Source organism: Leptinotarsa decemlineata, unplaced genomic scaffold (genome assembly GCF_025532065.1).
Source record: "Leptinotarsa decemlineata unplaced genomic scaffold, Ldec_3_MD MMD2_tig00000199_RagTag_RagTag, whole genome shotgun sequence".
NCBI lineage: Eukaryota > Metazoa > Arthropoda > Insecta > Coleoptera > Chrysomelidae > Leptinotarsa > Leptinotarsa decemlineata.
This window is the reverse complement of record NW_027412544.1, coordinates 16,765,203-16,781,020: the sequence shown is the minus strand read 5'-3', so window position 1 is coordinate 16,781,020 and position 15,818 is coordinate 16,765,203. Positions and strand designations below refer to the sequence as shown.

General features: G+C 32.5%; 1 protein-coding gene and 1 long non-coding RNA gene across 6 annotated transcripts in view; one reads left to right on the top strand and one right to left on the bottom strand.

The window, feature by feature from the left end:
* Nucleotides 1–15,818, bottom strand: part of Cip4 (formin-binding protein 1-like Cip4) — a 168,019-nt gene that overhangs the window by 67,321 nt on the left and 84,880 nt on the right. The window lies entirely within an intron of this gene.
* LOC141481477 (uncharacterized) lies at nucleotides 181–1,303 on the top strand. Its single transcript, XR_012465002.1, has 2 exons — nucleotides 181–632; nucleotides 688–1,303. It is a non-coding gene; the product is annotated as an uncharacterized lncRNA (long non-coding RNA).

Genomic DNA, 15,818 nt, shown 5'->3' with positions numbered 1-15,818 from the left:
GAAACAAAATGCCAACGGTTAATATTCTCAAAGATTTTGCCATTGAGCTTTATTGGCCAGTAGCCAATATTTTATAATATTCAAGACTCGACTCAAGATTATTATTTAAATGACTAGGAAGGTGCGGCAAGTTTCATAAACATTTTTTTGTTGCGAAAACTAAATAGAATTGATAACACTATCACAAACCAAGATATGAATATTCTCGAAGTGCATTGGGTAGTATCGACTAGAGTTTTCATTAGTCGAAATGTTAGTTACTACGGTCTATATCTATATACTCGTATTATCAGTGCTCTCAACAGTAACCGCCGAGGTAACCTCAAAATTTAGCGGCGATACAACATGTTTATATCCATGTGAAAAAGTAGAAAAAAACAGATCAGAAATAAAAGTCTACGAAATAGAAAATGAGAAATTGCTATGTGAACATCTGTTGAATACAGATTTTACGAATTACACAATTCAAATTATGAGTCAAAATCCCCTTATTCAGTTTTTTGTCGCTGACAATGGTTCGCATACAGTTGCTTTCTCACTCATTAGACAGAGGAAAAAGCTGGATAAGCAAATGTGGATAACAGACGAAAAAAATATTGTGGTGGCTATTGGTAAAGACAATTTTGTAAACGGTAAAAACCAACACAGTGATACAAATTGCAACTTGTCGAATGAAATTTTTTTCAGAAGAAAAAAAATGTTGCAGTTTTCGATGATAACCAGGTGTAAATTGATAGAACAGGAACAAAACACAAAAAAACTTCAGAAAGAGATCCAGAAATTGATGAACCGTTTTGAAGAAGTTCAGAGGGAAGAATTAGAACCACCAGTGTCATCTACCGAAACATCTACAATCAACCATGTAACAACAATAGAAAATGACGTATGCATTCCATATGCTGTACTTCCAAATCAATATATGTTCTGCTTGACAGTGTCGATATCATATTTAGTATTTTCTACTCTGAACACAATTATGAACTACTTTTCCCTAAGACATTTATTAGGTATTCACACCGACAAAAGAATTGTTTTCTACGCAATGAGTCAGTCGCTAACCATTCATTGTATCTGTGACAAACAAAAAGCCCTTCAAAATAATTTTGACAGATGGTTTATTGGTTTGAATTGATGATTGTGATCTATTTACAATGTCTTCATGAACTGCGAGACTATATTAAGAATATTGAGAAACATTTTTTGTGATAGAAATTTGAAAATGTTCATTATTCATGATAATACTGACAACATACAGCAGTGTAAGTCAATTTTCATTAATTTATTAAATTTTGCGTAAACTTGGTTTGTTTGCTGGTTATTACTACATACCCCATTCCTGTACTGAGTCTATAAGATAAGGTGATTTGAAAAATTTAACATAAAAACGATGGAACAGTTGAAGGCTAGGAAGGGTTACAAAATTTCAGTTTTATTTTAATAACCCCTCAAAAACAACTATAACACTGTCCTAGAAGGAATTACATTATTTTACTCGGTGTTAATGAGCTGTTTAGGACATTTTTGCCCAGCATAACAACTTCAGACTTGAAACGCAAATTTGAATGTATTCCAAAGTGCACACAAGTATTCACTCTTGGCAGCACGCCGATGCTACTGACTTTAGGAGAGACTTCTGACGTCACTAAACTTGGTCACAAGTTTTTAGTGTCTGCGGATATCTGTTCGACTTTCTCTCATTTTATAAAATTGTCGTCATAGGCAAATATTTCACATACTCGATAATCATGTGTGAAGAGTTATTTTTTGGCCCATGAAATAAATCCTACATTGGCTATTTTTTCGGTGTACGATAATTTGGGTGCATGTAACGTAGGATAAATTGAAATGGAAAATAACCTACAGCTTAACATGAAAATAAACATAGTTATTCGAGCTGTATGAAATATATATGCTGGAAAGATGAGAAAATGATAAGAATTGTCGAGTATATAGTATATCGAACTGTATTCTCGAGTATATAAGTAGTAAATACTTTATTCAAATTCGAATATATGCGGTGAGAGATGAAGAGTAGATTGAATTTATGATAAAGTTGAATATTTTTGGATACTTACTACTGATACCGAGAAATCTATCTATTTTGATTTCATATATTCGGGAACAATTGAAAATTTTGAATTATTTTTTTGCTATATTTGTAGAGATATTGAAAACTTCACTTACATTTTGTCATTGTACACTCGGAATATTAGGGGTTTCACCCCAGGATGAAAGATAGTCAGCAATAAACTCGTATAAACCTTTTTATTTTGACATCCGAAAATTTGTCTCGAAACCCAGGGTGTAGGTATGCGACTACAGATATTTCAAGGTTCAAGGTCAAAGGTCAAAAAATCGATTTTTACACATTCATTGCAAATATCTCGTTTTCTAGGGTTGTATGCTATTTGTATGTATAATAAATATTATTGAGGATTAAATTCTCTACTACTTTTGTTGAAACTTTTTTTTTTCATATTTTGAACCATTTTCGAGATAGAGGACAGAACGCGCGCAGTGTTAAACTATTTAGTCCCTGTAATCTCGATTAAACCTTGGAACCTTTGGTGTAGTAATGAATATTACTAGAGTTTTACCCCAACACCAAACCGTTATCTTTAACATCTCGACACGTATTTCGATCACCAAGCGATCATCTTCAAAAGAAAAATCAAACTGTTTTAAACTGAGTTCAATCTTCCATTTGAAGATGAACAGTTGGTGATCGAAACATGTGTCGAGGTGTTAAAAATAACGGTTTGGTATTGGCATAAAACTCCAGTAATATTCACGTCGTATAAAGTGGCGCATTTGCTTTTCCAGCTGCAGGAAAACCCGAGAAAAACTGCAGCACCACATCATCTGAAGATATTGATCTGCCAATGTCCTCTCTTTCATAAAACAAAATGTAGGGTGTCTCCAGAGGTTCCAATGAATTCAAAACATCGCCAGAACACTTCGTGACACGACTATTTCGTCAAATATAAACCAGTCTGTTTCGTCTTTGATCAATGCGTAATATGACCTGATTCAACGCCAGAATCACAGTGAACAATGACTGCATGGTAATTTTTTTTTCGGTAATTCAGTATATATTACTCACTCGTGTAATTATAAAGTTATTGAGGAAAATACTTGAATTATTTTTCAATTCTAATCTTATTTATACTAATTGCTTCCCAACTAAATAAAAGAAAAAAATTAAATTTGTTTTCATTTATGATGCACTGTTTGGAACCTTTGGTGTAGTAATGAATATTACTGGAGTGTTTTCCCAACACCAAATCGTTATTTTCAACCCCTCGACACGTGTTTCGATCACCAAGTGATTATCGTCAAAGAAGAAGATTAAACTGGAAACTAACGCGAAGCTAACGCTATTTATGCTATATAGATATCCCATACAGGTAAACCATCCAGGTGTACCACCCATACAGGTATACCAACCTAAATTAATTTTACAATTTTGCCTTATCTATTATTTTACAATACATGTTTAACTGTTATAGCTGTATATAAAACAATTTTCAGTTATATAAAAATTAATTTCACAATATTGCTTATCTAAATTTATTTTTGCCATGTGCCCTTATTTAGTAATCAGTAAACCCAACAATATTATTTTAACAAGGTATATAGTATGCTCTTTGGTATAGGTCCGTCATCGTTATTCATAATATTATTGTGTTTACTTATTTCTACTCTCTCATAGGCATCTAGTTGTTTGTTGTTGTTAACTTGTCTAACTAATCTTAATGAATTGAAGTGTATGGAATGGTTTTGTTGCGAAATATGATGGGCGACTGCTGATTTTTCAGGTCTTCCATATTTTAAGTGTGCTATGTGTTCCTTATATCTTACTTTGATAGATCTTTTTGTCTGTCCATAATATTTTGCATCGCAGTCCTTACATAAAAGTTCGTAAATTCCAGACTTCTCCGAATTCTCGACTTTGTCTTTTGGACTTCCCAAAAGGCTCTGTAGTGTATGACTTGTTTTAAAAAGCACCTTGAAAATCTTTCCAAAGTTCTTCGTATATTGGTGGTATGGAAGAGATGTATTTATCTTGGTTTTTGTCCTTTCTGAAAATCGAGATTTCGTTCATTCTTAACCTAAAATTCTTCCTTATTATGTCATCTACAATACCCCTCGAGAAACCGTTAGTGGCTGCTATTTCCTGTATTGTACGTCTTTCTTTTGTGAACCTATCGTCTTTTGACTTTCCCTCTAACACATGATAGGTTCACAAAAGAAAGACGTACAATACAGGAAATAGCAGCCACGGTTTTTCGAGGGGTATTGTAGATGACATAATAAGGAAAAAGAAGTTTAGGTTAAGAATGAACGAAATCTCGACTTTCAGAAAGGACAAAAACCAAGATGAATACATCTCAGTTCCATATCACCAATATACGAGGAACTTTGGAAAGATTTTCAAGGAACTAGGTATGAAGGTGGTTTTTAAAACAAGTCATACACTACAGAGCCTTTTGGGAAGTCCAAAAGACAAAGTCGAGAATTCGGAAAAGTCTGGAATTCACGAAATTGAATGTGACTGCGATGCAAAATATTATGGACAGACAAAAAGATCTATTAAAGTAAGATATAAGGAACACATAGCACACTTAAAATATGGAAGACCTGAAAAATCAGCAGTCGCCCATCATATTTTGCAACAAAACCATCCCATAGACTTCAGTTCATTAGGATTAGTTAGACAAGTTAACAACAACAGGCAACTAGATGCCTATGAGAGTGTAGAAATAAATAAACACAATAATATTATGAATAACGATGACTGACCTATACCAAAGAGCATACTATATAGCTTGTTAAAATAATATTGTTGGGTTTACTGATTACCACATAAGGACACATCGCAAAAATAAATTTAGATAGGCAATATTGTGAAATTAATTTTCATATAGCTGAAAATTATTTTATATACACCTATAACAGTTGAACATATGTTGTAAAATAATAGATAAGGCAAAATTGTTGAATTAATTTAGGTTGGTATACCTGTATGGGTGGTACACCTGGATGGTTTTCCTGTATGGGATATCTATATAGCATAAATAGCGATAGCTTCGCGTTAGTTTCCAGTTTAATCTTCCTCTTCTTGGTGATCGAAACACGTGTCGAGGTGTTAAAAATAACGATTTGGTGTTGGGAAAAAAACTCCAGTAATATTAATGTTTTCATTGAAAAATACCACTACATACGTTGAACGTTGAAATTAAAAAAATAAATAAATAGAACTACAAATTCTGATTTCAATTTTTTTCTTCTTCATCATCGTCTTCCAGTCTCTGTAAAATTTCTAATCCCTCTGTGTTCTCGTCTTCAACGACATTTTTCTCCAGTTCTTCCAGGACTCCGGGGTTGAAAGTACCTTCTTCATTTATAACACTCTGAGGTGAAGCATTTAGACAAGCTTGTCTACTGGCCGCATGCTGAAGAGCACTACAACCCTGCTTTCCTGCATCCACATTCTGGCAGTGGCTGAATATTCAATATTCCTCCGGAGCTGGTGGATTCATTGTCATAACAGGTTCCAGGAATTCATCACGCATTTTCCAACCACAATTCTGGGGTACTAAATCATGCCCCAACCAAGTCTGAACTTGATAATAAAAACGCTTGAAATGTTGGTGAGCTGCTGCACTGGAAGATTTGATAACTACGCAGGTTTATTCAAATTTTGGAGCATTATAGGTTGCCCGCAAGGTTCGTACTCCATTATCAAATAATGATTGATCCGGGCAGTTTTCTACTTCGAATGCTGCAGCAATTGGTTCCAAATTCTGAAATTTCTCGAGTGTTTTTCTACTGTGTAGGACATCGAGGTCAATATTCTAATTGTATTCGAAATAATTATTTTCATACTCCTCATCTCATTGAAATTCTTCAGGATAAGATCTTGTCGCAATACGAATTATTGCACCTCTGAGTTCTTTTTTTTTAATGACAAAACACAAGCATTAAAGGAAAATCCTTAAGGTGCTCTCAGAGCGGTGCCTGTGCGAAAGTAGCGATTCACATTGGATTTGAATCGCTGGAGATTGAATCCATTTGGAAAAACGTTCTCAGGAAGTTTATTCCATATAAACGCAGTTCTCCATATGAAATAGTTCTTGAACAGTGAAGTTCGAGGTGTACTGAGTTGAACCTCAAAACGATGAGCAGCCACAGTCCGTCGCGTATTTCTGATATGTACCGCTCTTGGTGGAATCAAATGTGCCAAGTCACTTGAACACTTCCCGTGAAAGTATATATAGAAGAGAGACAAATCAAGGTTGCACGTTATGTTCCCGTCTCCAATCAGGTGGATGGCTCTTTTCTGAATGGAATCCAGCAACTTCAGGGTATGCTTGGGGGCACAGCTCTAAACATGAGAACAGTACTACAAAGAAGGTCTGATCTAAGCTTTATAAGCATCAAAAGTTGCTAAGGTGTGTACAGTTTTCTGGTTCGGAACAGTGTTTCAAGCTTTTGAGAAGCAGCCTTTGCAATTCCAGCGACATGATTGTGCCAAGACATATTGGTGTCCATTTTAACCCCCAACAAACTTATCGAAGCAGAAAGCGGAAATATCTGACCTGACATTATTATATCCGGTTCGGAGACATGTATATTGATGGAGATGATATAACCGATACCTGGGTTTTTGTGGCATTGAATTGAACTTGGTTATTTTCACCCCGATACGAAATCACTTCTAGATCCTCATTAAGATATGCAACCTCCTGCTGCCCGTGAATCCAAATGGAATGACGATACAAATAAAAGGACGTAAGAATATCGCTGATTATAACAACTTAATGTGGCAATACTTTATTCAATGACTCAATAAACGTCTTGAAAATACCTATCCAGGATCACCTCGAATGGAATATTTTTTAAATATTTAAATTAAAAAATATATAAATAAATAAAAATATTTTAAATATTTTTTAAATATCAATTATTAGCTACTGGTTGTGTTAGAAATTACTCAAATCGAAGTAAAATATTTTAATTTACTTTTCAAACATCAATAAGCTTTTTTGCCTTTTATAAAATTTTCACAATGATTTGCTCGTCATGCAAAATGTTTCAGATATATACAAACCGGACCATAAAATTCATCCGAAACAACTACTTTCGATGAACATTCAATTAAACAGGAGACACTTTTTATTATTCAGTTTTTTTCAACCAAAAATTGGTATATACCATCATGTATATGAAACCAATTTGAATGGTATTCGTGATTTTTCGTTTGAAAATGTTTCAAATAACTATCTCGATTTGATGATGATGACTTTTTGATGAAAAATATGTTTCTTCAAAATATTTGACAGAAGTGAATATGTAAGTAAGTAGGTCGTTCGAAGCTCTACCCAATAAAAATGTTTTTTGAGTAAGATTTGTGATATTTTTATTCGAAACGGCCTTATAGCAATTACTTGTTGAAGCCTCAAAGACATATCTTGAAAAGAAGCGAAAACTTCTGAAACTCGCAGGGATTAGGTATACGCAGCAAAATATTACAAATAACAAAATTTCATGAAGTTTTCATGCACAGTTTTTCAAGAAACTGAATGTGGCTTAAGTGTGCTGACTTCTTCACATAATTTATTGTGTGGAAATTTAGACAACTAACTATATGTGCTGTAATGGCAAAACTAGATTCTCAGAAACTTGGGAACAAATATTTGCCTGGTCGAAGAACGATTAGGAATCTTCTCTTTTTAATAGATACTTATCTTCTCTACAAGCCGTAGATCAGATGGACAATCTGTCTGAACAGATTTATAACAGAATAATATTACTGGAATTTACTTGTTATGGAAAAAATATAATATATACAATAATTTTGAAATATTTCAGTGGAGTACATACATTTCGTTAGACTTTCACCGCTCAAAAAATGAAATTTGAAAATTAAGACATTTGACACGATACTATCTTATCTTTAATTTTGAAATTACATTGAGTAATATGTGGCACTGAGCAGTATGCAGTATTACTAAGTCGTAAATATTTCATTGTACTTATAAAAAATCGTTGGGATTTCATTATTCAAAGCACAACCTTTGCAAACATTTGAATAGGTACTTCAACAAGGATACGTGCCGGAATGTTCATTGTTATATTATTACTGGGTTACTGGACTTTTGTACGTCACATCAGCCTGAATAATTTCAAAGTAAATAGTTGATTACTCGGATTATGGAATGGTTATCAAAGTTGTGGAAAAATCAAATTCACTCACAGTTAAAATAACGTTAGTTAACTAAATAATTAGTTCATATTTCGATCAATTTGAAGTCTGTCGCCATTATCACACAATCCTGATGAACCTCAATAAAATTTAAACAATTTAGTTAACGGTATAGTGAAAATATAATAAAGTTTATGAAATTTCCGTTCAATTTTGAACTTTGATGTATATCAAGGTGATATAGATTAATTATATTGTAAACGTTTAAGATGCAATTAAATAAACATGCCTCAGAAATTCCAACACAATTCATAATTATATTTACTATTAGTAAATAGTCTTATGCAAAAGCAGGCGTAATTTAATAAAACGGAATTGTCAACACTTTTTACTGAAACGAATTGTTTAACCCACGCCTTTAGGGGGCAAATAAGGGGGAAAATGTTTCTTTGTATTACTCGTAATAATAACATATTGTGTATCGAGATATATGAGTCCATTGGCGCATTTTTTCACAAAAAACAGTATTTTTAACAAACGGTGATTTTTGCTGTTGTTCACATGTGTACAGCTTCTTTAAACTTTCTTTTAAACCAGTCTTTCAGCTTGCGGAAGATTTCAGCTTCGGATCGCTTACTGTTATGTTGGCGGGTCCAAACATGCTGCCTTACTCCCTATTTTACAATTTATTTTCCCTGGTTTGTTTTTTGTGCTCACCAATACAAACTTTCAATGGCCTCTTGGTTTCGCCGACATAGAACTTGCGACACTCACACGATATATAATAAATGCAAGTTTTCGACTCACTTTCCATGTCTGGTGACTTGGTTTTTGTTAGGCTTTTTTTTCTCTGGGACAGTTCTTTGACGTAAGATAGAATAGCAGCACTGGTTGTGGCAGCTTCTGTTCCTTGAGCGGATTTTGTTGTCTCTATCCCACCAGCTTTGTGAAATAACCATTCAACTCAAAATATTTCCTGTTGTGGCCCAAGTTCCTTATCGAAACTTTCCTTCGAGTTTCAGAGACTACATTTATGATCAATTAGGGTTTTAACAAACTCTTTCTTGATATACAGGCCGTTTCTTTTATCTTGTGGTAACATTGCTATATTCTAAACCGTAACAGATACGAAGACAATCAAATGGGAAAAAAGGTAACTGTCATCGGGAACAATACAACGGTCGAAGAAAATTTACAGGGATTCTCGCCTTTCTCGAGTTATACGGAGAAAACAAAAAATGCTATTTTTCGTTTTTTTCGAATGGAATTGTTATTTCGAAGAATATCAAGTGTACTATGACGATGTAATAATAAATATTCGATAAAAAGTTTCGTGTCAACATGGCCACCATGGCCAACATTTTTTAAAATACGGACCTGACTTTTTTATTACAGATATTGATAAAGCGATAAATTCACAATCTAAGGGTATATCACATTTGATATTTTTATAGTGTTTCATCTGAAATAACCACCTTCATCAGTGACAACAATCAAACAGAAAAACAATTTATTTCATCATGAACTTTTGGGAAAAATTAAACCAATACGAAAATCAAAGCTACATGGCAATCTACATTAAATGTTCGAGTTGACGACCTATTTGTTGAATGCACATAAATTGTCGGTCTAGACAATTTCTGTGGCAATTTTCTAGCATAATAGGTGTAATACTAATACATGCATCTCTTTTTTTTTTGTTTGAGATGGTCGATATCTGTACTTGGTGTTGATAAAATTGTATCCTTTATGTATCCTCAGACAAAAAAATCTAAAGGAGTAAGATCTGGGGATCGAGCTGGCCAGTTGATTGGTCCATCGTTTCCAATCCATTTTCTTGGGAATGTTGCATCTAAATGTTTCTTTACTATTGATGCATTATGGGGAGGAGCGCCGTCCTGTTGAAAATATTGTATTTCATGGCGGATATTCAGTGACAATTCATCAAGTATCCATCGAATGCATTGAATAGAAGATGAAGATACATTTCACTATTCAAATGATCATCGTAAAAGAAAGGGCCAAGGATGTTTGTTCCGACAAACTGATATTTTCGTTACTTCCAGGATAGAGAATTATAAAAATATTACGAATTATAATTTATTAGGGAGAAATAAGCCTTAAAAGAGGGATAACGGCAATACAAAAATTTATAAAATGAAAAAGTGCGAATTTTCATTGTGTCAGGATACCTACCTGTCAAATTTATTGGGTTGTCTGAATTATATTTTGAAGAAATCTAAACAATTTACAAAATAAGAAAAGACAGGACCGTAATTTGAAATTGTTGTCACTGATAATGGTAGCTATTTCAAATGAAACGCTATAAAAATATCAAATATGATATACCCTTGGATTGTGAATTTATTGCTTTATCAATATCGTTGGCCATGTTGACACGAAACGTTTTATCGAATATTTATTATTACATCGTCATAGTACACTTCGAATAAAACAACAATTTTCTTTTTCATTTTTTGTTATTCTCCGAAATAACAATTCCATTCGAAGAAAACGAAAACCAGTATTTTTGGTTTTCCCCGTATAACTCGATAAGGGCGAGAGTCCCCGTAAATGTTTTTCGACCACTGCATTGTTCCCGATGACAGTTACCTTTTTTCCATTTATTCGTCTTCGTATATGTTACAGTTTAGAATATAGCAATGTTACCACATGATAAAAGAAACGGCATGTATATTGTTATTAATTGGGTTCGTTATTTCAGGTATCTACCCGTGCGAGTTGATGTTCTAAGTACAAACATTTTCCATGTGTTGTCGTTCCTCTTCACCATCGCGTCAAGAAACTGCATTTCATTTTTATGATTAACACTTCAATGTGGGTGTAATAGAAAGTCTCAAAAAAAAAAACTGCTGTAGGAGAAAAATGATCAGAGAATTGTCGATACATAGATACTTCACATATTGAAACAACATTATCCAGGAACACCTCTGCTATTCTACCAGCTTATTAATTATTTTTGACCTTATACAATATATCATACCCTCTATTCCAATATCTGAAAGTGGCATATTTATAAGCCATTATTATAGTCACAAATTTCAAAAAGTTCAAAAAGTCACGATACTCTTGGTCGAGAAGTAAACTCATTTAAAATTACAGGTTGATGTCAGCTAGTTGAGCTCGTTAAGATACTCGGTATAAAACTTTCATGTTAATCAACGACTTACTCAATAATGGGGTTCAGTCATTTGAAGGCGAATATAAGCAATAATACTGAAATTCCTAAGGTGGGTATTCATGTCACTTATTTCCATAATCACTAAAAGTGTTTATTACTAACCCACAAAATCGTTAATGAAAAAATTCCGGCAACTTTTTATGAGTCTGACTATCTTATTTATTAGGTATATGAAATTAGGAAAACTAATATTAACAATTACTGGAGCAATCAATATTATTATGAGTAACTGTTAGCTGAAAATATTACCTACTTTTGGTTTTAATTAGCGGTTCATATTAACATATATACCAACAGAAAAAAAATGAGTATATGAAGTTGGAAAAGTTGTGAATATGGAAACGGAAATTTCACAAAAGGGCTCTGAAATAGTTAAAAATTTAAAATACTTTATTTTAAACTTTATATAACTTCAACTATAAATTGATGTTTTGGTGTGCTATCAGACACTCATTTGATGAATATTTCGAAAAGTGGTAGATGTTATATTTTCTATATAAAAATTGTTGAATAATGCTTCTAAGATGCAAAATATCAAATTTTAAGCAGTTTCAGTTCCAACGTCGGGTATTAGAGTCATGTTTCATCATATAAACAAATTATATAAAGGAACACATTTTTTTGTAAAAATATGGAGAGTCGAGTATTCGAGTCATCTTTCATCATACAAACAAATTATATAAAGGAACACATTGTTTGTAAAAATATGGAGAAGTAGAATACCAAAACCTTTCTTTTCAATGAAAAAAAAATCAGGTAATAGTAGGGGAGCCCACGATGCAAAATGGTGATTTACTCGAGCGTCATAGAGACATATTAAATTGCAAAGCTTAGATGATGGGAAGAAAAAAATGTTATATAATATATACCTTTTAATCGGTGGGGGAAGCGGCTATAGACATACTCGACATACTCGAGCGCGTCAGATATTAATACCATCAATGTCCTACGTATTTTTAATAATGTTCGGATGTTAATCTGATCGTTTACATGATGCGGGTGGTTGTACGTAAGGGTTAAGAGTGAAAAGAAAAAAAAAATTAATCGAGCGCGTCAGATTTTCTAAAGGGATGTTAAGTGCAACAAAAAAAAGCTCTTAGGTACTCAATAATCTGAAGATTTCGATATGACTCAAATGTGCAATAAAAATGACCATTTTGAAATACTCAAGCGCGTCAGATTAGGATATATATGGTTCATCTTTATGTTCTAGACGTGCTTTCTCATAATCTGACGATTATCTAGAGGGATTCGCCTAATATGACAAAAAAAATATTTTTTTTTTTTTAATCATTGAAATTAATTAATTGAAAAGCTCAGGAAATAACATGTCAATAAATAAGTATATGTTTTTAAGTAGAATACTTGTATTTATAAGAAAATAATTTTTAAAAAATGCTCAAAAAAATTAAATTTTTCATAATCGATTGATTAATTAATCATCATCTTCATCTTCATCACTAACGAGTCTCTGTGATCAGCTGTAATGGCGTCATGCAACAGAATTCAGAGTGGGGACGGAGTGAGAGATTAATAGATAGAGAAAAAGTGAAAGAGGAATAGAAATTCGGAGAGGGAAATATAGGTATCACATAGCTGCACGCATTAAATTATATCGTCTAATTTTTGTTATTTCGACTTGCGGAAATCCCTGCTTGGGCTCCCCTCTTATAATGAGAAACTAACTCATCCTATTTTCTTGGTTTGAAACACTCATCTCCGATTATTTGCCAAGAGAATGAAACACGTTAACAGCATTGATATTTCGCATCAAGAATATCTAATAACTGACTTTGTGAGAAAATCTCATCAACAGTAATAACCATCATTAGAGATAAACAATTAACAATGCAACACAACTGTTACTTTCGAAAAACATTGAACTCGATTCATATAGAATTTATGGAATAAGTATCCATCATCAAGATGGTATAACGCACTCGCACAATAGAGACTGTGAATCTAATGAAAATAATTATTACATCATCTGCTTGTTTCTTCTGAGAATATTTATTGCTAACAAGACAAAAACGTTAATTGGTTTTAAGAGGTAAAAGTTTATCGGCGCTGGACACGATTTGTGCTATTGAATCATTCACTTCCACAAATGCAAGAGTTAAACTAAACTAAATTTAATTTTTTGAGGTTAGTTGTAGTCGGCAATTATATTTTTCCAACGTTTTAAATTCGATAGATCGACCATACGGAAATAAAAAGTAAAAGTTCGTAAGTATGTCGAGTATTAGAGTCATCTTTCATCATCTAAACAATCATTATAAAGAACTCAAAAACTACTTAACCGATTTCAAAAATTTCCTTAGAATTATACACTCAACTAGGAAATGATTGGCCTACGTTTAATCCAAATATCCCCGCGGTATCGAGATCTACTTATATTTTGTAAATAACATGGATCAAGTCGTGGGAAAATTTCTAGCATATAAAAAAATCTGTAATCGTGTACCTGAACTATGTTTCAACCCTATGTTTAAACCATAAATTGCATTTATGTTTCAACCCTATGTTTAAACCATAAATTGCACTTATGCCTAGCCGCGGCGTGTCGCCAGTAAATAAAAAGTTTTGAAGGTGCATGTGACTGCAGTTGAATTTGCCTATAAGTTCAATAAAAAAAGCTAGTTGACTCTTAATTCAATACAATATCGAAAAAAAATTGAGGAATTTACTTTTACATTTTTAAAACAACCTATTATTAATACTAACATGCTCTTTAAAAAATTAAATCAAACCCATAAATTCATTATATTACGAATTAATTTGTCGATAACTTAGCTGATGATCATGCATTGTCATTAAAACTAAACGTTGTGGGAAATGTCATAAACAAATTTTCCTGCTTTTGGTATATCAAACTATTCTACAATGTCTTTCCAAAACAGCAGGTAATTACAAAACTCAATTAGATAAATGATTCTGGTAAACATGTAGATTTTGAAAAAACAAATACAATGCAATATTATTTCTAGGAGAACAGGTAATTTGTAAATATGTTAATTATTGGCATTTTATGTTTAAATTCAATTAAAAAATTGATTAATTTTGTCAAAACAGGTGGATTTTAAAAATCAATTACAATATACAATATTACTTTTAGAAAAACAGGTAATTTATAAAAATGTTCAGTATTGACGTTTTATGAAATGAATTTAATAGTGGTTAGTGAATACTATTTATTAGTCGATTGAAAAAAAATTCAATATTGGCGTTTATGATTTCCGGAGATTTCAGCAGGATCAATTTTTGTCCTTAACTTTCTGTAGTCCATGTTGAAATCATGGTTGTTCTCTAAAAGTAAACAAACATAGAAAAAACTGGTTTGACTTAATTCAAACCTTTATTTATATTCGGAGATTCGTTTTGAAAATTTTTGACGTCTTTCGAATATGAACTTTGGGGCATAATCCACATGTAAGTACGGCTGATTTGTTATCTTTGTCCATTTGTGACTTGTTCTTTATATAGGAGTTACTAGTCTCATATGCTATATTAATGTTCTCTCCTGTTACCAGTCTTTATATTTCATCTTATGATTTTCCTGTATACCTGAGAGTTTTGTGTTAGTGTTATTTTTAATATTGGGGTATATTTGGTTAATGGTTAATGGAAAAATTTGTTGTCAAGGACGTGATGCATCATGTTCGGGTTTAAGTTATTGTTTACTGTAACTTTGTACAACAAATATATCATCTTTTCTGAAACGAATTGATTCGAAATGCTTTCAAGAGTTTAAAAATATTGGCATGATACGAACAAACAATGGTTCCATTATAAATAGTACAACCTATTACAAATTACTTTTTTTTTAAAATTGGAGTTGAAAAATATCAAAATTGAAATTCAACATACAGTGTGATACACTTAAGATGAAGACACCGCTGTATTTCAGTCATTTTTGAAAGCAGATATTTGATTTTTTGTGCAGGCGTATGTAGACCTTCATTGGCCGCACTTTTCGCAATACTTTGCCCGAGTGACAGCCTCAAAATTCCAGCCTACTGCGATCCCGCGAAAAGGTCAAATTCCAAATATTCTGCTTCACTTTGGATATAGTATCGAATTAAGTTATTAGAAAAAGATGCTTGAAAATCGATTTTGACCCTACATACCGAATTCCAACCCAAAATTCTGAATTTGATTTTTTTTTGGAATTTTCATATTCTAATTTTCAATTGGTGGTTTCGAATAAGAAGCTACAAAAATGATAAAATAGGCAAAATCAATTAAACAAATGTATTCATAATAAATATTAGGTTTTTCATTCCTATTCTTACATTATAACAAATTTATTATGTTCGTAGCTTCTTATTTAGAATCATTAATTGAAAATCGGACTTGAATATGAAATTCGAATTTTCCGTTGAAAGTTGGTATGAAGGGTCAAAATCG